The following is a 23,144-nucleotide window of genomic DNA, read 5'->3' on the forward strand; positions in this document are numbered from 1 at the left end:
TAAGATGGTAGTGTCTGCAAGGGTTTAGCTTTTCTTAAGTCTGACTATTCCAATCCCCAGTCTCCATGAAACTACTTTTCATCTAGTTTCATGGGTGATTTGTTAAACCAAACTTCTTTTATCGGTGTTGCTTTCAGAGTCAAGCTCCCATCTTTCGCTTCCCTAACTCATTTTTGTAGGTAGTTTGGCCAATCGTCTTCAACTATTGGCACCCCGTCTCATCCTTCTTCACTATCTGGAACTTCCAATTTAGGTGGTTGTACTTCCTTGTTCCCCCTGTTTTCTGACCTTTCCTTCTCTCAAGTTTTTTCTCTTAGGATTTCGATATTATCTTCTTTCGGTTCTCCTACATCTCCATGTTGAGGATTTTGTGTGATTTCCACCAGGTTTTCCATCAATACTTATGTAATTTGCACCAGGTTTTTGTAAGCTTCTAGCTTAACTGCTTCCAATTCAGGTGTTGGATAGTTTTTCCATTGGTTTTCCAATGTTGCCCTGCTTTTAGTCGAGCTTGAAAAGCTTGCAAAGCTGCATTGATTGGTTCATAAAATTTGTCAACCAAAACAGATCCAATTGATTTTGGTTTGGGTTCCTTAAAGTCTCTTGAAGGAGTCTGTATTTTTTCCTTTGTCCCTTTCGTATCTTTCATTCAATCTCCTTCCATTGTTTCTGTCTCTTGAGTTTGTATCTTTTGCGTCTTTCTTTCTTCAATTTTTTGGAGTAATTGCAAAATTTCTCCGATGCAATCACGTTTTTCTATTTTTTTGCATGGTTTGTGCACATGTCATCACTTGAACTGGAATTACTGGTTCCCCTTCTGATGAACTACTCAACACTATTTGAACTATGTTTAAGGCAGTTTTCCCCTTGTTTATTAAATTCCTAGGGCAATCCTTAGGAAAGTGTCCACCCTTGTCCCCACACTCCACAATAGGCCTCTATAGGTCTCCCATTCTTATTCGGTTCATGACAATCATTTTTCCAATCATCACCCACTCCACAGTTGTGACAATTTCCACTTTTGGTTTTGGACATTGGCTTGAACATAGGTTGCCTTGCCCCCTGGTTTGCAATAAAGTAAACAGGTTGGTTATACCACTCTTATTCTATCCCTCGGGGGATTCACTCTATATACAAAATGGGAGGCCACCTGCGAGCGGAAAACTTTGATAAAACCCCTATATATGACTCATATTAGGGAATATGATCCCCCTTTCTATGCTTATACAACAATCAATGAAGAAAACTGTCATATCCCTATCTTACATATAAAATTTAGGTCTCACATGATCTAACTAAGTAAAACTAGTCAAAGAGTGTGTAGCATAGTGACTGGCAACATACTAAGGAACCACTTCCGTTGATAACTAGATGTAACCTCAGTGTGTCTTAGTTCGACTTTCAAACTATGTGCCGAAGCAACCTACACTCTTACTACTCACCCAATTCTGACCCATCCAAAGCTGGTGTAAATCAATCCTTGACCTACTCCAAATCAGCCCTTATCTGTGACCCTATAAAAAACTTCCACAAAATTCATTGGAGTTCTAATGCACACTGGTGACCAATCATTAAAGTAATCAACCCGAGTAAGTCCCGCCCCCCCCCCCCCCCCCCCCCCCAATATGATACCCCTCTCCCTTATTTTTAAGCTAGGGAGATAAACTATTGGGGGACCTTTCCCTAACTTATACGCTTACGTCCCCTGCACTTACATGGTGCGGTAAGTTTTCCATGGTGAATCCCTCGGGATGATGCCTTTATCCTTTTTGACCCTAGCTCTACTCACAACTTCATATCAATGGAGTTGGCCACTAAGCTAAGCATACAAGCTTTTCAAATGGGAGACATTGTGACTGTCAATGGGTATTTCAAGGGACATATGCCTCTCTTACTTCCTTGATTGGGAAATTGAGGCCTCATGTCTAAAGCTACGTCGACAAAGTGAATTTTTCATCTCCCCTCTCCAACATGAGGATGTTATCTTAGGGACACCATGGTTCAACCGCATGACTCCAATATGAAGTTCCCTAAAAGAAGAAGTTAGTTCAACTACAGGGAAAAGAATATGTATAGAGATGCTAATGAGTCGGGTCACACTATACCCCTTGTAAATACTCTTGGTTTTAATAAGTCAATGAAAAGCTCAGTTTTTGTTGTTAAAGAGTCCATAAATGATATGTGAGGAGACTACTCCTTTCTCGTAAGAATACATCTTCTTCTCTTCCATTTGCTCACTCCCAAGTAACTCTCTTCACCTTTGAAGGTTTTTGAGGTCTTGGGATTCTGTTCGGAATAAGGCCGAGGACAAGTTCATGCTATTTGCAACTTAATTAGGGACATAGTATTGTGCATGAATCTTACCATCTTTATGGCATCAAAAAGGTCTTAAGGAACACCAAGAATGTATTGTTCCAAGTCTCTCCTTATGCAAGAACCTATAATACAAAAGACTTTTGGAGGGGGGACCAGCTCCAAGTAAATTCAGTCCTTAATTGTTGTCAATTTCTCTAATTGTCTCTCTCTTTTGCAAGTATTATGAATGCCAAGCTAACTAGGTATAATGTATATTTTGCTAGTACAATCAAGTACTCTCCCTATGTTCATTAAGAGTTCTTTTAAGCAAATGCTCACTATTGTTACAATCAGTTTTATAAGGAGAAGGGGAGAGAGAGAGAGAGAGAGAGAGAGAGAGAGAGAGAGAGAGAGAGAGAGAGAGAGAGATTTTATTATTGTCCTGAAAGGTCAAATATGACCTATGGGATCAAAGTTACATGTGATGTAGTATGTGTGTGACTGATGAGTGATTCTTGATGCTTGAAAGTTGCATTGATGAGAGTCACAATGGAGAGCCTACAATGTGGCTCAGAGAGTAAAGTGTGTAGGTCTAAGTCATGGCTAAAAATGTGAGGTAAGCAAGGTTGGATGTAACCAAAATCTGAGCACTCTAGTAGTGTGTGATACTCAAACTCTCTAGCTTGTAATGAGCATAATCAATTTTACTCTTCTCCACTATTGCAAGCCCTATCTCGCATCTAAGGGAGTGAGAAATAAACTAAATGGTTGCGATAGGGGCATGCTCATGCATATAAGGGTGAGTACGATTTCCTATTTCATAGGCATGCTTTATGGCAATGAATTCTCTGGCACAATAACAAATAAATTTCTTGAAATCTTCCCATTTAGTTTCCAATGGTGCGCCATATTGAGGCTTTTCCATCCACAAATTTTTCTCAACCATTTCAATATACATTGGGGCCCATTTGAAATCCATATGACGAGATAAATTCCCTTCCCTTTTGTTGAGGTTATCTTGCTTAGTTGTTTTGCCACATGTAAGGTCAATACCGTTGGTCCGATGGTCTAATTTTGGGGTCTTGGTTAACATTAAGACTCTTTATGCAATACATGATGGATTGGGAGAGTAGCATATAGTCAATCACACTATCCCCATTGCGTTTCTACAGGTAGATCCGTTGGTTCCACTCCACAAAGATACACCATTGGCAATGATCTACCCATGTTATTGCACATGTGTAAAAGTAAATTTCCATAATAATCGGGTCCTTCCTCATCCGTAGAAGTACGACCATACAATTGAACTTCCTGCAACTCCCTTGAAATGTATCGCATATCAAATTGTCAAGTATCATGTTGCAATGTTTTTGTGTGAGCATCCATATCCCCGAAGAACAATGACATCACCTTTGTCTTTAAAATAAGAAATGTTCTCAACAAATGGCTCATCTCTATCCAGCAAGCATAAAAGGGAGAATCATGATGAGGAATGTAGCAACGGGCTACAAAAACGGGTGCATGTTTTGGTGTTATATTTTCATCCATAAATAACATTTATGCCTATCATCTTTCACAATCAATACACAATATTCTATTCCTTTCTTAATCATACATGCTACCACTCCTTACCCTCTTCATTGCTTGAGATTCTTTGACCACATCAATGAATGTAGATTGTAACCACTTTGTATATCATACTCCCAAGTTTCAACAAGAAGTAAAACATTGACTTTGCTTGTAAGTTCATCTATGCCAACTCCCACAGTCCAAGGTTATCCATTGCAATTTTAAAAGCATACTTTCAATTGTAAATTGACCACATAAATCATGCATTTCTATTTTCTCAAGGAACTTGTATGTTCCTTAGAAACAATTTCTTCATGAGGGATCTCCTTGTTTTTCTTATTCCTTGTTAGTTGCTCAATTAACAAGAGCAAGAGAAAGAGCATTAAAAGGGATTCCACTCATTTTTAGAAATAAATTGAATGTATGACATCCCTTTGTATCATTGAAAAATCCCACAAAGTCCAAAGCCGTCGTAATACTATTGATTGTCATAAATGAGTTTAAAGGGGTTGAGGGCATCCAAGTTTGTAACTTGTAATCATATGCAGTTTCTAAGCCTTGTATTGAGCCCAAATAGCTAGAAATACATTCTTTGAACCTTGTCTAAGGAACGGTTTAGACTTGGGTTTTTTGAGAGACTAGCTATCTCTTGTAGCCTCCATGCACTAGTCAGGTTAGCTAAATCTCATGGATTGATCATTTTTATGTCTGTGGTTCTCTCTTTACTAGCATTGATATGGTGAGGCTTGGTAACTAGCCAACATTTTAGCACCGTTGCCGGGGATGAGGAGACCTAGACTACAGAAAAACCCAAAGTATTCACTTGACTTTCCATCACTTCCTCTAGTTTTGGCTAGAGTAACTCCTATATTGACTTTATCAAGGTTGAGAGGTGCTTGAGAGTAGAGATTTTCATTAAGGATCTTGAGAGCATTATTGTAGTAGAACAAATTAGGAGAAATATCCTTGAGACTAACTAGTGATCGGTAAGGGTATCACCTAAGTAGAAAGTAGAGATTGCAAACCTAAGGTCAGACTTTTTATTTATCTTTTGTACTGTTTTTTCATGATCAGTAGGAGTAAGGTAAATAGAAAACCATCAAGATTACATCTGATTGGAGTGACACTTAGAAAACCACAAAAAAATAAGATTTATCTTAGGCACGTCTAAGATAGACAGGGGGTCTGATACTGAAACTGAGAAATTGAACTTGCACGGTCATAGACCAACTTGAGTAGACTATCCCCTTTGATTCTAGAAACATTTGGATCACTAAAACACTTGTTCAATCCCAACATTGGAAGAAACCATAGACTTTGGAGAAAAACAAAAAAGGAAAAGTCAATGAGGCATAAATTTGTGAGAAAATCAATTTGTAAAGAAAAAGATGAAAAATGTGTAAATATGGTAGAATTTTATATTAGGCATGTGCCGAAGATAGAAAAGTCTCTAGAGGGGGTATTTTGCCAAAACTTCAACTCATATGGTCTAATTAGACCATAACACAACTCTTGATCAAGTTTCATCAAATTTTGAGTTGTCTAAGGATACAAACATCAAGAATACAAGAAAACCAAGCATGGGATCAAAAAACAGTGATAAAAACATTGGTGAAATGTCCAAACTTTGTGAAACTTATTATACAAGCTTGAAATCACATGAAGAATTCACTCCAAGTCACAATAGCTAGAAATATGTTGAAATAGAGAAGTTTTATCTTAGGCACGACGAAGATAAATCTTCCACCAAGAAAGCATTTTTGACCTTTTTGACACCAGGAAGAACTTTGTCAAGTTGTGTTAATCCCAATCGTGTGATAATAGTTGAGATAGACCTTATAGATAAGTGCAGTTATCTTAGGCGCACTTAAGATAAAACTGAGCAAAATTTTACATTTTTTGTAGATAAGGTCTATTGTGCACGAGAAAAATATTTTTTTTATATTTTGTGATCGAAGATTGACAAATTGTGGAATCACATACTCATGTAGGGAATTGTGAATCTGTAAAGGATAGGAGAGCAAACCGCAAAAGCATTGCGCTTGAAACCAAAGACAACCTTCCAGGTTTGAAGTATCAATTAAATTGAGTTGCATAAATTCATATATGAACCTAAGGTCTAGTAGAGTCTTGGAAAACTCAATTGACTTAGGAGAGAATATGGGAAAAGTGCCCACATAAGAGAGTGTAAACCAAGGAAGACCATTAGAAACTATTGTGGAAGAATTTCCATACACTTACTCCAATTCAAACTCAGATAGGTATTCTTTTTCAATGCAATCAGGAACTGGGACCTCTCTCAAGTTCAAGCACATCTTAACTTTTGCCAAGACCAACAAGTATGAAGCCCATATTTATTTGGACCCAAATGAGGAGTTTGCAGTGAGGAGAGATGACCATACCATTGATTTTGAAGGGGACGTTAGGGCCAACAAACAGGATGACCTACATGTAGACCAAAATGGAGTACGATATCACAAGATACAAGACCCTGCTTCAGTGGATAAATGGAGATTAGAGGTTGATTCTCTAATACGAGATAAATTTGTAAATGAAGGACCTCCACTGTTTGAATTAGACTCGAGGGATTCACCATGAAAAACTTACCACACCAGGTAATTGTAGGGGAGGGATGTTTTTACCAAGTTACATAAGCATATAACTTAGGAGTAGGCCCCCATTAATTTATCTCCCAAGATTAAGAATAAGGGAGTGGGGGGGGAGGGGAAGAGAGAAAAGAGAAACATGAGCGGAAGTTTTTGTGTTTTAGAATCATGGCTTCCCAAAAGATTCTACCCTCGAACTTGTGACTCAATGGCTACAAAGATACATGCAAGAACTAGTATTACTTTGTATCAATTGCTTGTTTGTGATTATAATTCATTTGGTGAAGGATAAAATCTATAAAGGGTTTGTATAGATGAAAATTTACAAGGAGAACCTAGCAAAACTTTATAACCATGTTTTTGGAGTAATTTAGATGGGTTAGAATTGGATGAGTAGCTAGAGTGCAAGCTAAACGGGCACATAGTTTGAAATTCAAACTAAAACACTTTGAAGGTACATCTAGTTATCGAGTATGCTAGTTCAACGAGCTAAAACACTCGAGCCACAAAAGAACGAGATTCCATATAATGATCTTATCTCTTTATATATTTCCATTAGAAATATACATGTTGGAAAGATTGTTTGCAAGATTGCATATATGGAGTTATTACATAATGCATGACTTTAGCAATGAACACAAGAAAGTATACAATGCCACTTGTCAAAAAGCATGATTCCCATGCAAGCAATGTCCAAATCTCACACACCAACTATAATGCCCAATAGATTATTATGGGCATCTAAGCACGCTTAGCTTCTGATTGTGCCTATGATTGCATCATTTCCTATGTTTATGCATATTTACATGGAGATTATTTGCATAGTTGCCCTTCTTTATGATTAAACGCCATTTCCAAGGAAGGCTAACATTGTTGGAGAACATAGGCTAATACCAAGATCATAAACAATATAATTTCTAAAACAATGAACTACACAAACCAACTGGTAGAAGAGTTTATAGATGATGAGTTAAAATCATGATCATCAGTTAAAAGAGGACAAGCCCAATTTAACAATCCTTGTTTGCTGCTTAGTGTACAATATTTGCAGCAATATTTTCCTGCAAAGCCTTCTCGTAGCATGTTGCAAAGAGATTGACAACAAGCATATGAGATGAGACCTTCAAGCTAGTTGCTAAGCACAACTTTGTAAGCACTAGTGAATCTACCACAAAGTTTGGAGATCTTTAAGCCATTAGCCTACACATCCCACGAGTAATATAGTAATCCCCACTCATGAAGACCTATTTAGGTCTAACTGCACTGATCAATCAAATACCCATATCCTTTGTGAGTAGCGCTATGGCTATGAGGGGATTAATGCCTATTACAATTCCTCTGGTAGAGCTTTACTTATTTTGTCAAAAGCACCACCAAGCTATAGTGAGTTTGTCCCATTATCCCCAAGCGTGTTGTGTAGCAACCATTCGCAACTCGGATAATATAGAGAGAGAACTTTTCTTGACACACTCGAAGAATGAATGAGAGACTCCCAAATCCGAGAGAGAGAGAGAGAGACAGAGAGAGAGAGAGAGAGAGAGAGAGAGAGAGAGAGAGAGAGAGAGAGAGAGAGAGAGAGAGAGAGAGAGTTGTGCCTCTAGTTTCAACAGTCTACCTACCATTTCTTCTCTTTCAAGCTTGAGGATTGGAGCCTCTCCATTACTCCAAAACCTCAGACTTATTGCAATCCTCACAATCACGTGAAATTATTTTTGGGGGCATCACATTTTTCTCTCCACCATGGGAGGGGGGAAAAAGTAGCAATAAACTGTGTTGCAGTGAGTTTGCTGAGAGAAAGAGAGAGAAAGGGCAATGCCCTCACCCTATAGCTATGACCATGCTCGTCTTGGTAGCCGCTTGCCACATAGTAGGTGGAGCCGTTCTTGATCCTTACTGTCGGCATCCATTCACATCAACCAGAAGCTTTGAAGGCTTTCCCTTCATGGTCCTTACTATCGAAATCTTTTCGATGACAAGAAAACTCTGTGGGGCCCATTTTTTTTTGGCCTGGAAACATTGTCACTGCATGTGCATGGAAAGGGGTTGTATGCGGCAACAGGTGAGGGTCATCACAATACAACTACCCGCTATTGGGATGTTGGCCAGAATTTTGCTAGAGCTCTCGATATGCTGTTAAAGCTCCTCATTTTGAATTTGCATTCCAACAAGCCATCGAGGCCTCTCCCTCTAGACCTCTCAAACTTATCCCACCTCCACATTCTCTCCTTTCTTTCCCATGACTCAAGGTCCCGTAGCACCTAGTTCTATTTACCCACATCCTTCAATTTCGCTAGTGAAATACCTTAAGAGGGGTAGATACAAAGGACAAACCCCATTTATAGCACCACTTGTTCTATCTACCTTTCGATTTTACTGGAAAAATACCTTAAGAGGGTGTTCATACAAAGGACATATCCCATTTCGCATGGTTTAGAAATCATGAGAAGAGAATTTCACGTAAACCTCAATATAGTCATCACAAGGTCTCAAATTCAATTTCACTGGCAAATTTATAGAATTTGTGATCGTGAGCATAACTTAAGGAGAGAAGAGACCTTAGCATAACTCTGCATAACTAAGCGATGCATCTAATTTCACTATCAAAATTCAACACAAAAGGCAAGCCTCACATCTAATTTCACTTGAAAAATCCTAGCTTGAATGTCAATGGTAAGCCTCAAGCGACATTCAATAAAATGCCACAAAATCAACGTCGATGACTAGCCACCAAATCAACATCGATGCCGCAATACTTTAGTTTTTTTGACAGACCCTCATTAACATAAGCTAGGCCCTCGTTAATGTCAATTCTAGGCCATAGAATCAATAGTGATGCCGCATTACTTTAGTTTCGTTGGGAGACTTCCATTAACATACGCCAAATCCTATTTTCATTGGTAGGCCTCATTAAGATAAGGCAGGTTCCATAATAAAACCCCATAATAAACTTAAGAGTAATTATAAAACCCATATAAACTTTAAGAATTATAAAACCCCATTTTTGCGGATGGTCTTCTATTAACCTAAGAAATATGTGCATCCTGACTAGTACTCAAACACTTTGATAAGTACATCTTGGGTTAATATCTTTTGTTAAGCACTATGGAATTGACGTTCCTTAGCATTTTGTATAAGGATCACTAGCTCTATTCACTGGAAAAATCCCTAGTGGTTTCTTAGAAACTTACGCGATGAGGGACGATACAAGCTTTTTCTCCTATGTTCACATTCGGCAAGCCTTTGCCAAATAGCAAAAATGTTGCTAAGGTCAAAAGATACCACTTTTTTACAAGCAGTTAGACTCGGTTTACAAAATTTGCAACACAGGGAGACAATGAGGATGAAGCAAACATTCTCAAAAATGAAGATAATAGAACTTACAAATGAAGTTGCTACAAGAACTGCTATTGTTATTGAGGCGGAGGTTGGCTGTCAAAATACTAGCAGAGCTAGAAAGAAGAGATCCTTGACTCCCATAGATAAGGAGTTCCAAAAGGTCAAAATGCCTCAACAGTAATGACAATCCTCTTGTGCCGCCAGTTTTTCTCCTCAACAATAATATTAAATAATAGAAGTAGATGTGAGCCAATTTTCAAACAACATTGGCAATACATCGGACCAATTTTAGGAGTATGCTTAGATTATATTGGATTATCTTCAAATAGTAGATGTAGATGTGAGTCAAATAATGTGGGCAGTACATCAGATCAATCTAGGGAGTATGGTCAAATGTCAAGGATATCTCAATTCCATTAAATCTAAGCGTAGCAAATGCATCGATTCAAAGGGATGTGCAAGCAGTCAAGGAGTTCTAGCGCCTTCTTTCTATGAAAGAACTATAATATCACAAGATGAAAATGAAATTCGATCGTAGATGATATGGTTTTGAAGTGATACTGTTGAGCACAATGGGAGCTTACATATACTATACATGGATTGATATAACATGCACCTACTAAATGGGGAACATTGCTTCCTTTGGGTGAAATTGAAAGTCTTCAAGGTGCAATATTTGTTCTTGATGGCTTACAAGAAATTTGTGCCCTAAACCCATCCAGAGGGACACAAGAGAATATTGCACACACAAAAGCTAGGCCCAAGTATAGAGAAGGCCAAAAAACTTATTACTAGAAGATTAATCGGTAAGGATATGCAAAGTAGGATTGATTTTGCACAATATGAGATGTTGCATACACATGTTATTTAGCAAAGGCAGTAGGTTGAGTTTGTTTTGGCCACCTCTGGCACAAGGAGAAAAGGTACTCCATACACTGTGACACTATCTATGTTCCCACCATGTTCTTGTGAGGACTTTACTCTTAGGTCATGCAAAGTGGAGTGTTACCCAAGAAATTTGAAGAGAAAAAATGCTTAAAACAACCTCACTCACAACTCCCTATATCTCTCAAGAGTAGATCTAGCCAGTCCACCGACCCTAGACTCCACTAAGCACTAAACCCCTGTCTAGATGGTTCACTGAAATGTAAATGGAATGGAAATTATCTTTTGGAACAATAAGAAAACTTTGAATACGCACTCGATCACTCATCACCTAAGATTCATTCCCCAGCAGCGGCGCCAATGTTTGCGGGTCGCCGTGACGGACGTCCATAGCATAGCCTTCAGGCATCAACATAAATATCAATACCAAGGAAGCGACTCGGATGAGGCATGGAAACTCACTAGGGTGTCAATCCTAATGAAGTGAACTCAAAGAGATGCAATTACTAACTCTACAAGAAAATCAAATGCACTAAAGCCAAGTAATCTGCCTATGTCCTTCTACAGAGCTCTACAGTCATCACGCCTGTTTACCAAGGTAAAGTTCTCAGCGAGTCTGGTTGGCTGTGCCCTGAACTAATTGATCCCTGGTCTCCCCCTTGTGAATGTATCTCAAATTTCATTTGTGACCTTGCCTTAAATTCATTAATAGGAGGTGAGATCACGTTCTTCTCTTTTCTCTTTCTATTCATGTGGTTACTCATCCTGTTAGCCTCGTTGGCCGCACGGATTTGCTTCCACAGATCGTCTAGACCGTTACAGTCCTTACCCATTTCTATCAATGTTTTAGGCTGGAACCCGTCACTTGCCTCATCTGTTGTATTTGGCACTATGATAGGTTCTCATCTGGACTCATAGGAATTAGTGAGTCTTTCCTTCGTTTCTACTTGTTCCTCTAAAGTTGGTTGGATAGGGGTTGGAGCTGGTGCCTCATGCAAATTTGCAGGTTTACCTAGCGGGTCTTCCATCAATGATTGAGTTGTTTCGATCATCTTTTTACACATTTCCAACCTCTGTTATAGCTTTTAGAAGCGCATCCAACTGCTCATTTACCTTGTCTGCCAGTACAAATCCTCCTGATTCTACACTTTTGGGCTCTGCTATTTCCTTGGGTGCTATGGTTGCCATGGTGTGTGAACTTAAGCTAGCTAGATCCTCTAACCGCTCTAATCTATGCTTTGTATGTTTTAACTCCTCGGATAGAGCAGTTTGCTCTCGTTCTTTCCTCGCTTTCATACGCACCTTTCTCGGTTTCCAAGTGCTTCTCTGATTTTTCGTTTCTGAACTTTGGGCATCGGTTTTTGGCTTTTCAACTATGGGTTCGTTCGTCATTTTTTGAGCTTGGGCTCGTGTTACCGCCTGAATAGGTATGATTGTTTCATTTTCCGACCCTCCATTGGAAGGTACTGTTTCTAGCATGTTCAAGGTGGTTTTTGCTCCTTTGCTCGAGTTTTTAGGGCAATCGGGAATCAAATGAGTAACTCCACACTCGGTGCAATATGCGTTGACTCTAATGATTTCATCATGAGGACAGTCTCTAGCCAATGGTCTCCACCACACTTGTAGCAGGGTCCCTTGGATTGTTGAGGTGCTCCTTGAGCTCCTCGTTTGTTGGTATGCATGTCTCTGTCCGCCCATGCCTCCGTTGGCTATGAACAACAATGTTCGTTCATCCAAGCTATATCTTCCTTCTCCTGCTGCCTGTGCAGCTCTTGGTGGTCCTGTACTTCCTATCATGCTCCATGGTTCTGGTGTCGAGGGTTCTTTCGGTGGATAATAGATAGATTTTTCAGCATATCCGTTGGGATCTTCATAATATGCATGCATAGGCACCAAAGCCTTATCCTCTGATTCGGTTACGGTTGGTGTGTATCTTATACCGACTGGTGGTTGTTTCCCCAACACCGGTTGTGATCTTTCTATACCTACAGGTCCTGGTAGGTTGCCTGCTTGAATAACTAGGCATCGATGGAACTTGAGGAGAAGCTATCGGAGCTTTGGGAGCGTAAGGTCTCTCTCTCACATATCCCTTGTTATAATAACATTCCTCTGTCCCATGGTTTGTCCATTTTTGTTCAATAGCACACCACTTGGGCTGTTTAGCCTGGGGTTTGGCGTACAAGTTAATTTTTTTTAGCACTTCATCTACAAGCTGCTCTTGGTTTACATCTACTTCTCCTTTCGGTGTTGTCTTAGAAGACTTGCTTCCACTTTGTTGTGAGGATGAATCGTCGTCAAGGTCCTTGAACTCCCCCTCTTTGTAGACCGCACAATTGTCCACAAGGTAAAGAGCTTCCTTGGTCAACTCATTCAACGTCGTGCTCCTCTTCATATGTAAGTCTTTCTGGAGATCCGCATTCCTTAGTCCTTGGATGAATATAAGCATAAGTCTGGACTGAGTTGGTAGTTCTTCCACAGGACAAAACTTAACATATCTTTTTAGTCTTAGGGCTGCCTGTTGTATAGATTCTCCATCTTTCTGTTTGAATTTATGGATTTGTGAGACGGTATTATGAGCTATCCCCCTTTGTGAGAATTCCTCAATAAATTTGTCAAACACTTCCTCCATAGACTCAAAGTCTCTACGCTCTACAGAGTCAAACCAAGTGGCAGCGTCATCCTCTAGGTCCTGGCTGTTGACTACCCATCATAAAGAAAGATTTGTCTGACGAAGTGTCAGTATCACTACCTTCCTCAATAATCGGTGCTAGTGGATCTAGCCTTGCCTGAGTCACTCTCCTCGGTGGACACTAAGCTACTGTTAACCCTCACAGCTCACGGACACCCCATCACCTACGATGGACGTGTATTATGTATTTGGTAGAGTCAGGTACCGGGCTTGTCGGACCAATCGGAAAAGGGTAAGAGTGATCGCCGATGAGAGGCGCACTCTAACTGGGACATTCAAGGGATTAGTTGGCTAAGCATGGGCGCCCAAGTGTGAATGAGGCGAGCTCATATAAAAGCCAACTAAACCTAAAATTCATTCATTCTCTCATTTGTGCAATAGAAGAGTGCTCTTGCTCCATCTTCTTCTTCTTCACCTCCTCATGTGTGTGTGTATGTGTGAGAGAGAGAGAGAGGGAGAGTGTGTGTGCGATCGAGCATTACGAAGGCACGACGGCGGCGAAGCGGTTGAGCGCGGCACGACTGCAGCTTCTTCTTCATCGCGGCGAGGAATCCTCCACAGCATGAGCATAGAGCGGTGAGTGACACACCATTGCCCTCTTTTGAGCTTGCTAGATTAGTCTTGTTGTGTGCTTGGAGCCATTTGTGGCTGGCACACGGTGTATTTGCAAGTCCCTTGCTTCGACAGTGCGGCAAGGAGCGCACATTTTTGGCGCCGCTGCCGGGGAATCGCCATGCACTAAGCCCAAGAGGCACTTTGTGCTTCTCCTATGAGTTGTTTGTAGTAGGAAAGAAGAGGAAGAGGAAGAGGAATGAGCTGTTTTTCTACAAGTTGTTAATTTCTGTATTGTCTGCAAGTTCTGTGATTTCTGCATAATGTTGTGTTTTCTGTTTGCACACAGTCTTTGCACAATTAGTAGTCGTTAGCTTGTTTGCAGTGAATGAATAAGTAGGAAGGCAGTTAGCAATTTCTGCTTGCACACAGTCTGCACACAGTTTCTGTCAAGGTTTGCCTGCACACAGTCTTTGCACAGTAAGGTAGTGAGAGAGGAAGTAGGTGGACACTTAGCTCACTGTCAGTAAGCAGTTAATAGATTAGTTAGTAGAATAGTTAGTGGTTAGCAGCAATGTTAGTAAGTAGATAAGGTAGTGAGCTGTCTGTGAGCTGTGAGCTGTTGACTGGGAGGTTAGGTAGGTGACATTGTGTGTGGCCAAGAAAGGGTCACCAAAACCGCGCACGGTCGTCGCCAAAAAAAAAAAAACAAATCAAAAATATTAAAAAAATTAATTTAAAATTTAAAAAAAAAACCGAAATATTTAAGCGTGAGTAACTGGGGGGCTACACTAAAATTTTGATCGGGATCGGGATCATTTCCCCAAGCCCAGGCCCAGGCCTCAGTCCTCAGTCCTCTGATATATACTAGACTCACTCTTATATATATACCCTACTCCCTCAAGAGGGAATGAGAGCATGTGGGGCAAGTCCTCCACTCTCCTCCCTTCTCTTCCCACTTGCACCCTTAGACTTTCTAATTCGGGCCTAGTTCCCTACTAGAAATTGACGGTTTTAGGGATTCCGAGGGCATAAAGTGACCAAATGGAGGGCTGTAAAGCACTGCATGTCCCTCTGATCGAGACGCTCGTTTTGAGCTATCATACGTTCTATTCTATAGCTGGGTCAGAAAAAAAGGACCAAAAAATCAAAAAATAAATAAATAAGAAAAGACTTGGGTTGCAAAACACCCAAAATTACTAGGTGAGCAGCCTTTACGGGCCCTCACTGACACTTCTAGGGGATCCAAGTCATATGAACCTATGCTCTAGACGAGTGTTAGAGCACGAGCATATTGGTAGTGCCTCCATTTACGCGGGCACCCATTATTCCTCCACCCTAGGTTCTGGACCTTCGGCCGGGACTCAAGGTAGCGCGACCCAAGATCCTCATATCGCATCTAGTGATTCTTCCTCTGACTACGAAGTCATGGAGGGGTATCCTACACCAAACCCTGATAGTTCAAGTCAAGACATGCATGCCATGGGCCCACGGCCCGGGTCCAGCGTGTTTAGCCGCTTAAAAGAGACCCTTAGTAGAGCTACTCGCTCCGAACATGCGGTTAATGAAATAAATGAAGGGAGTGGGGAAGTAAATTCTTCATTCATGCCTAAAATAGACCCTATGCTTCTTGAGAGTGTGCATGTGAATGTTCCATCCACTGCACCTCCTGATCCTTTAGGACTATCTCCCTCTGAGGTTCTACTACCCGATGGTAGGAGTCTTGCCGAAGTACAAGAGATCGAACACTATATGCAAGCAACAAGGGAGAGGGAAATTGAGAACCTACGAAGGCTAGAACAAAGTCGAACCGTGAAAGCAAAGGCTCCTATGACAACAATCATGCCAGCCGAGCAACCGAGTGCTCCCAAGGTAGCAGTCACGGAGGGGCAAGCTATGGGGAGCAATAATGCTTCCACTTCAAGGGAAACCTCCAGCACGCTAGGCCTAGATGGGATATTCCTAAACAAAAATTGGGAGTATGACCTACAAGCAGAAGCTTTAACTGATCGGTACACAGGACACACCTATCATGTGGGTTGGTTAGATGTTCTACAATCCACATCGGGTGCTACTAGCATAGATGAGCAACAACAGAAAGTCTGTGATGTCCTCCATAGGATTGTCGAGTTAGAAAGACAGAACACAGGGATCAACATGCCTTCGACAGGCCTAATGAGATTCTTGGATACGGGAAAGGCCAACCAACCAACCCTGTCACAAATGGAGACTCCCTCAGTGAGCCCCATTGATCCTCCATATGTTGTTTCGCCAGGAGCCTCAGTACAATCTGAGCCCACAAGTGGCAGCTTTACCTTCCCAGATCTAGCTCATCTTTCTCTTAATGACACTACGGCTACCATGCATATCCCAATGGTGAGCATGACAAGAAGTACACCATGGAGTTCATTTGTTAACACTGCGCCGATGCCTGGTAGCACAGTGCCCCCAACTATACCTACATGTATGTATCAATCATGTGCACCTGTCGTACCTCAGCCTCATGTAGCTCCTACACCTCCGATTATTCCAAGAGTTTACAATCCACAATGGAATTATCCAAGCTCTTATACAAGTGGAGCCATGCCATTTAATAATAACATGCCATATCAGGCACCCCCTATGCCTAGGGCCACGCCTGTAAACTTTGGACCACCGTCTGGTACACCACCATACAAAATTTGGGACCCAAGAGCCGCGCGTATGCCAAGGCCAAGGCCAACTCCCATCTCACATGTGGTTCCAGGAGCACATACACCCATTATACCTGCTCAAATAGGAGATTTGGCAGCATTTGCTCAAACTATCGGTCGCTCTATTGCGGAAACATGCATAGTGCACCTGATAGAGAGCCTAGGAGCAAGGCAATTCAAGTAGCTAAGCTCACACAGAAATTCAGTGGAGACAGAGATGTTAGAAAGCATATGGAAGTCTTTGAACATGTGTGAGATTCCTTGGAAGAGCACAATGAGCTACATAAGTGTAAGGCTTTGAGTTTGACCCTAAGCGGAAAGGCTGGAGATTGGTATAGAACCTTAAGAGTAGAAGAGAAAACGATCTACTCTACTCTTAGGAGACTGTTCTTAAAAGAATACATACGAGAGGGAGTACTTTGGGGTGTAGCCTCTCAGCTCCAGAAAGCCCAACGAGAAGAAGGTGAATCCGTGAGAGACTTCATTAGTCGCCTAAAGAATTTGAATTCTCGATGCAATCCGAACGAGCGATTTAACAACAACCAATTGCTCAATAGATTCATTAGGGGACTACGACATGAAAGTATCTATAATGGCCTAGTCATTAGAGGTATCACTACTTGGGAAGCAGTCACCATGAATGCAATCCAATTGGAGGATAATTTAATCATTGCAGGAGAAAGAGTGTCTGCCGAGCCGAAGTCAAGTAGCTCACAAGCATCAGGGCATGAGCCAATGAAGATAAAGCCAATCGTGAAAGAGCAAACGATATCTGAGATGACTTTGGCAGATCTCACCAAGGCTATCCAAGAAAGCCTTAGGGGTAATCGTGCTCCACAAAACACTCATATGTATCCAAGAAGGGAGCAACAATGGTGCTCGATTTGCTTGGGCCCACATACTACGAGTGAATGCCCTACTTTCAGAGTAAAGTTTAACGGGACTTGTAACGCGTGTGGTAGGTATGGCCATCAAGCAAAGGATTGCCTAATGCTTAAACGCATCATGGAAAATAGACCGCCTATAGCTTGGGCAGACTCACCTCGAGTTCCTGCATTGATGCCTACCCCACCCATGGAGCAACAGTTGCCATTACAGCACATGGTCCCTAGAACCCAAAATATGGTCCAAACCACACTGTTGCCACCTCCAGTGCTAGGACCGCAACCCCCTCATCGAAGTGTTACACCTATGAACCAAATAGGTTGTGAGTCATCTAGTACTTATGTAGATTGCGAAGAGGACATAGACTCTAGTATCACCTATGGAGTCGACATGCTTGAGGAGTGTCCCATGTACTATATGGAAGACCATTGGGGACAAATCAAACCGGTATATCAAGCTACTACGCTAGCAGCAAGAGGCCAAAACATTAATAGTTTTACCAAGAGACCACCTCTTCAGTGCTACGAATTTGGTGGACCACATCGAGTAGCTGAGTGCCCCATTAGAATGCAAAAGAATGCCACACTAATGCAAACAAGTCAAGGGAGTGCATTGGCAATGACAATACTCACTTGTAATCGTTGTGGCATAGATCATTTGATTGCACAGTGTCCTAACAATCCAAACGCACCGAAAATCACACCATTGAACATAATAGAGATTGTTGATGGGACACCACCAACTATAAACATAGCACCAATGAATGCACTCACACGGTCGATGCTCCAAAAGCAAAATTACATCCTTGAAGAGAGAGATGCTGCATCCATTGGCCGAGCAAGAAAGAAGAAAACATGAAGAAAGAAATCCCTTAATGCTTCTAGCTCAAAACCTAGTTCAAAGACTAACATAGGGACAGGAGAGGATCCCGTGTATATGAATGACCCTGAGGATGACTCAGATTTGATAGAGACCACGGAGACCAAAACTATTACTACAAAGGAAAAAGCCAGTGAGGAGGATCACGAGAGGGAATTATGACGAACACCAAAAGAGTATTCAAAGTTAAACCACCCAGTTGTGAACCCCCAAGATAAGCCACGAGAGATGGAAAATGAGGATTGCAAGAGAAAGATTGGAACCTATCCAAACCCAACAGTGGAAATTGAACGAGTCCAACAACTGAGGGGTTTGGTGGAAGAAACTCAACAAACATTAGAACCTGGATCCAAACATATCCAGATGTCGGACACAGTGTTTCCCACACAAGTTCAACCTCACAAGAACTACAGGCCGTTAGCTATACCCAGTATCATTCGGGAAGAGAGTGAGGGTAGGACATCTGAAAGTGGACACACACCTTTCCTACTAGAGAGAATGTTTGGTGAGGGAATACCCGACCCCCTTGAGGAAGTGGAGATTCCATCTTCACCGTTCTCTTGTCACGGTCCTACGTCCCACAAGATGCCATTAAATGTTGCCAAATTGATGGATTTCATGTCTTCAGAAGTTAGAACCACCATCATGTCCAAACTATATAAAGACCCCGAGCTAGTCTCAGCTCTTCGAGCCTTCCTCAATGGAGAATTAGAGGCTGGATTACCACAATTTTCACATATGAACAAACCTGACTCGGTAATGAATGATGAGGAACATTTAGCACCACCATCTGACCTAGCGGGACATGAATCTGTAATTGAAGTACCTGTTAACAAGTTGGGGCAATACTTTGAAGGTGATGAATCTAATGCTACTCTACCAACCACTACTAAAGGATTAACTATAAAGGGGGTCCTTGACGGTGGTGCGGGAGTCAGCATGGTGACAAAGAGTTGTTGGGAGTCTATGGGGCCACCTCACCTTGAAGCCACAAGCGTAGTGGTAAAAATGGCTAATGGATCTATTGTTACGCCTATTGGAATGCTAAAGGATCTCGAAATCAAGGTCTTGGGACACAAGGTAAGGCAAACTTTCATTGTTATGGATTTTTCCAAGCATCCTATGTCATTTGAGATGATCTTAGGGTTTCCATTCATGAGGGAAGCAAAAATGGTGCATGATTGGTCCAAAAACCACGTCTACTTACAGTTCCAAGACTCTGTCATTCGAGTTGATCTTTTAAGTGGTCGAACGCATCCTCTAGGAAATAAATTCATCATTGATAATCGATCAGACACAACAATTCACTCAGCTCCATTACAGTATTGTTACACGTGTAACGAAGACACGGATATTGGGGAGAACTCTCCTTATATGGATATCCTACCCGGAATGGCTGAGTCAGACAATGTCGATTGGGTACACCTAGCGGCAACTATAGATACATGGGGAGCTAGAGATACAACCTGGGTAACACCAGATGGGGAAGAGATACCACACATTGCACCAGTAAACATGTTAGGTGTAGCTCATGTAACATCCGATGATAAGAAAGAGGCACACCTACCTGAGAGTGAAACCGATGATTCCTCAAAGGCTTCAAGCCAATACACATCGGAAACGGAACCTCAGGAAGAAATGGATTCAGAACCTGAGGAAACATCGAGTGAGCCAAGTATAGAAACTGAACACTCAAGGTCTAGTACGACCATCTATGGTAATTTATATGAGAGTGAAGAAGATACAAGCGAAGACCTATCAAGCGAGTCGAGTTCAAACATTTACCAAAATCAAAACCTTAACAAGAAACAAAGGTCATATAAGAGACGACGATATCGAGCAAATGTGAGAGCTAGGATAAATAAGGAAATATCTACTGCAGAACGGCTTAGCTATCTAGGGGCATGTGATGCTCATCAAAAGCTAGTAGACAATTGGGGTGAACATCTCCAGAGTGTCATGTGGTGCAGCCCGCGACCCATTGACCTCGCTCAATTGGAGGTTACAGAGCCGAAATTGAGTCGAACTATAAGAAGACGTCAAAACCGAGAGTTAGCACAACAACAAAAGGAGGCAGAACTAAAAGAAAGGTCTCCGTCAGGACAAGAGCCTGCTGACTTACATACGGCTCCTGAACATTTTAAATCTTATACCACGGGGGAGCGAAAGGTTGTGTATGCCAAAGCCCAATGAATACCTACCAATGGAAGCAGTGGAGTCTATGATGGTCCAGCGGTAGTTAAAGAGATAGAATTAGCAGAACCAGGTGAGGAGTCTAAACCAGTCTTTATTGCTCAAGACCTTACCGAAACTGAAGAGGCTGTACTTAAGGAGCTCCTCAAGGAATACAAGGATATCTTTGCTTGGACATATTATGACATGAAGGGCGTTCCACCTTCTGTGGTGCAACATACAATTCCCATGATCAACACTGCTAAACCCGTCCAGCAACGACCCTATCCAATGAATCCTAAGTACGCCAAAATTGTACAAGAGGAGATTGAAAAACTTATCCAATGTGGATTCGTATACCCTATTGAGCACTCAGAATGGGTTTCTCCAATAGTCATTGTGCCAAAAAAGAATGGGAAACTAAGAGTGTGCGTGGACCTCAAGAAAGTTAATGCAGCCACTAGGAGAGATCATTATCCCTTGCCATATTCAGAACATGTGCTTGAAAGAGTTGCGGGCAAGGAAGCTTATAGATTTTTAGATGGGTACTCTGGTTACAATCAAATCACAATTGCATTAGAGGACCAAGCTAAAACTGCTTTTATCACAGAGTTTGGAGTGTTTGCATTTCGTGTTATGGCTTTTGGCTTAACAAATGCCCCTGCTACATTCCAACGATTAATAAACACTGCGTTTAAAGAATTTCTAAGGGAGTTTTGTGAAGCTTTCCTAGACGACCTTTGTGTTTATTCTTCTTGGGAGAAGCATTTGTTATATCTACGAAAAATATTTGAAAGGTGCAGATTTTATCGCATCTCATTGAACCCTTTCAAATGCCAATTTTGGGTTAAGCATGGAGTCATTCTAGGGCATATAGTGTCCAAGAACGGGATATCCACAAATGAGAGTAAGATTAAAGCCATTGCCGATTTGCCACCACCTACGAACTATAAAGGAGTTCAAAGATTTATGGGCCATGTTGGTTATTATCGAAGATTTATTTTAAACTTTGCCGAGATAGCGCGTCCATTGTACAAGCTTCTTATCGAGTTTCACTGGACGGAAGAATGTCATCAATCTTATGAGTTATTAAAGAAGGCCCTAACAAGTGCTCCAATCTTGCAAACACCTGATTGGAATGTACCTTTTCATGTGCATATTGATGCATCAAATTTTGCTATTTGGTGTGTTCTAACTCAACCAGGAGAACATAAATTGGACTACCCTATTATCTTTCCAAGTCGCCAATTAAATGATGCCGAGATGAACTACACTACTACAGAGCGCGAAGGTCTAGCTATGATTTACGCGATAAAGAAATTTCGCTATTACCTTCTTGCTACCAAGTTTGTGTTTTATGTTGATCATCAAGCATTGCTATATTTGGTAAACAATCCGTGTTCCACAGGTCGAATTACACGATGGTTGTTAATTCTTCTTGAGTTTGACTTCACCGTTGTTGTGAGGCCTGGGAGGAAACATGTCATGGCGGATCATTTATCTCGTATCCCTAATGGCGAAGCTCGTACGGGGGTTGATGATGAATTGCCTGATACTCTTTTGTTCATTGTTGAGACAATGCCTGAATGGAGTGAAAAGATTGTTAACTTCTTAGTTAATGGTTTTCCACCCAAAGAACTGCGAAAAGATATAGCTCGAAAATTAATCAAGGAATGCGAACCCTATTGCTTACTGGCTGGAACACTCTATAAGAGAGGAAAAGATGATGTTCTTAGACGATGTGCTCGCGAGGATGAGTATTTATATATTCTACAAGAGGCACACATGGGCGTAGCTGGTGGTCACTTTTCAGGAAAGTTGACTGTCCGAAAGATCTTACAGTCAGGCTATTGGTGGCCCACTCTGTTGAAGGATGCATCACTTTTTGCAAAGGGATGTGATGAATGGCAACGCTTCAACAAGCCACAAAGAAGGGATAGGATGCCTCTACATCCCATCAAGATAACCCAACCATTTGAAAAGTGGGGCTTAGACTTTGTAGGACCGATTAGCCCGGCTGCACGTAACACGCAATCACGATATATCATTGTCGCTACCGGCTATGTAACCAAATGGGCTGAAGCAAAAGCAACACGAAAGGCGGATGCAAAAACAACAGCTAAGTTCCTCTTTGAGAACATTATCACACGTTTTGGATGTCCCTTTGAACTTGTGAGTGACAATGGAACTCATTTTATAAATGAAGTAATAAAAGAACTCACATCAAACTTCATGATATCTCACCACAAGTCTACACCCTATTATCCCCAAGAAAATGGCCAAGCTGAGAGTACCAACAAAACTCTCGTCTCCATTTTGACAAAGACAATCGAGGCTCATCGCATTGATTGGGACCTAAAGCTTACATCAGCTTTATGGGCTTATCATACTGCGTATAAAGTTGCTATTAATTGCACACCGTGTAAGATGGTGTATGGCCAAGAAGCAGTTATGCCATGGGAGTTTGTCATTCCTAGTCTTCGAGTAGCTTCTCAAGAAGGTTGGGATGGTAACCCCTGAGTGGAGCGATCATATATCCTGGAAAGGCTAGATGAAGAAAGGCAATTAGCTGTGCGAAATGCT

This window comes from Adiantum capillus-veneris, chromosome 3 (assembly GCF_014529385.1).
Source record: "Adiantum capillus-veneris isolate H3 chromosome 3, ASM1452938v2, whole genome shotgun sequence".
NCBI classification, from domain to species: domain Eukaryota; kingdom Viridiplantae; phylum Streptophyta; class Polypodiopsida; order Polypodiales; family Pteridaceae; genus Adiantum; species Adiantum capillus-veneris.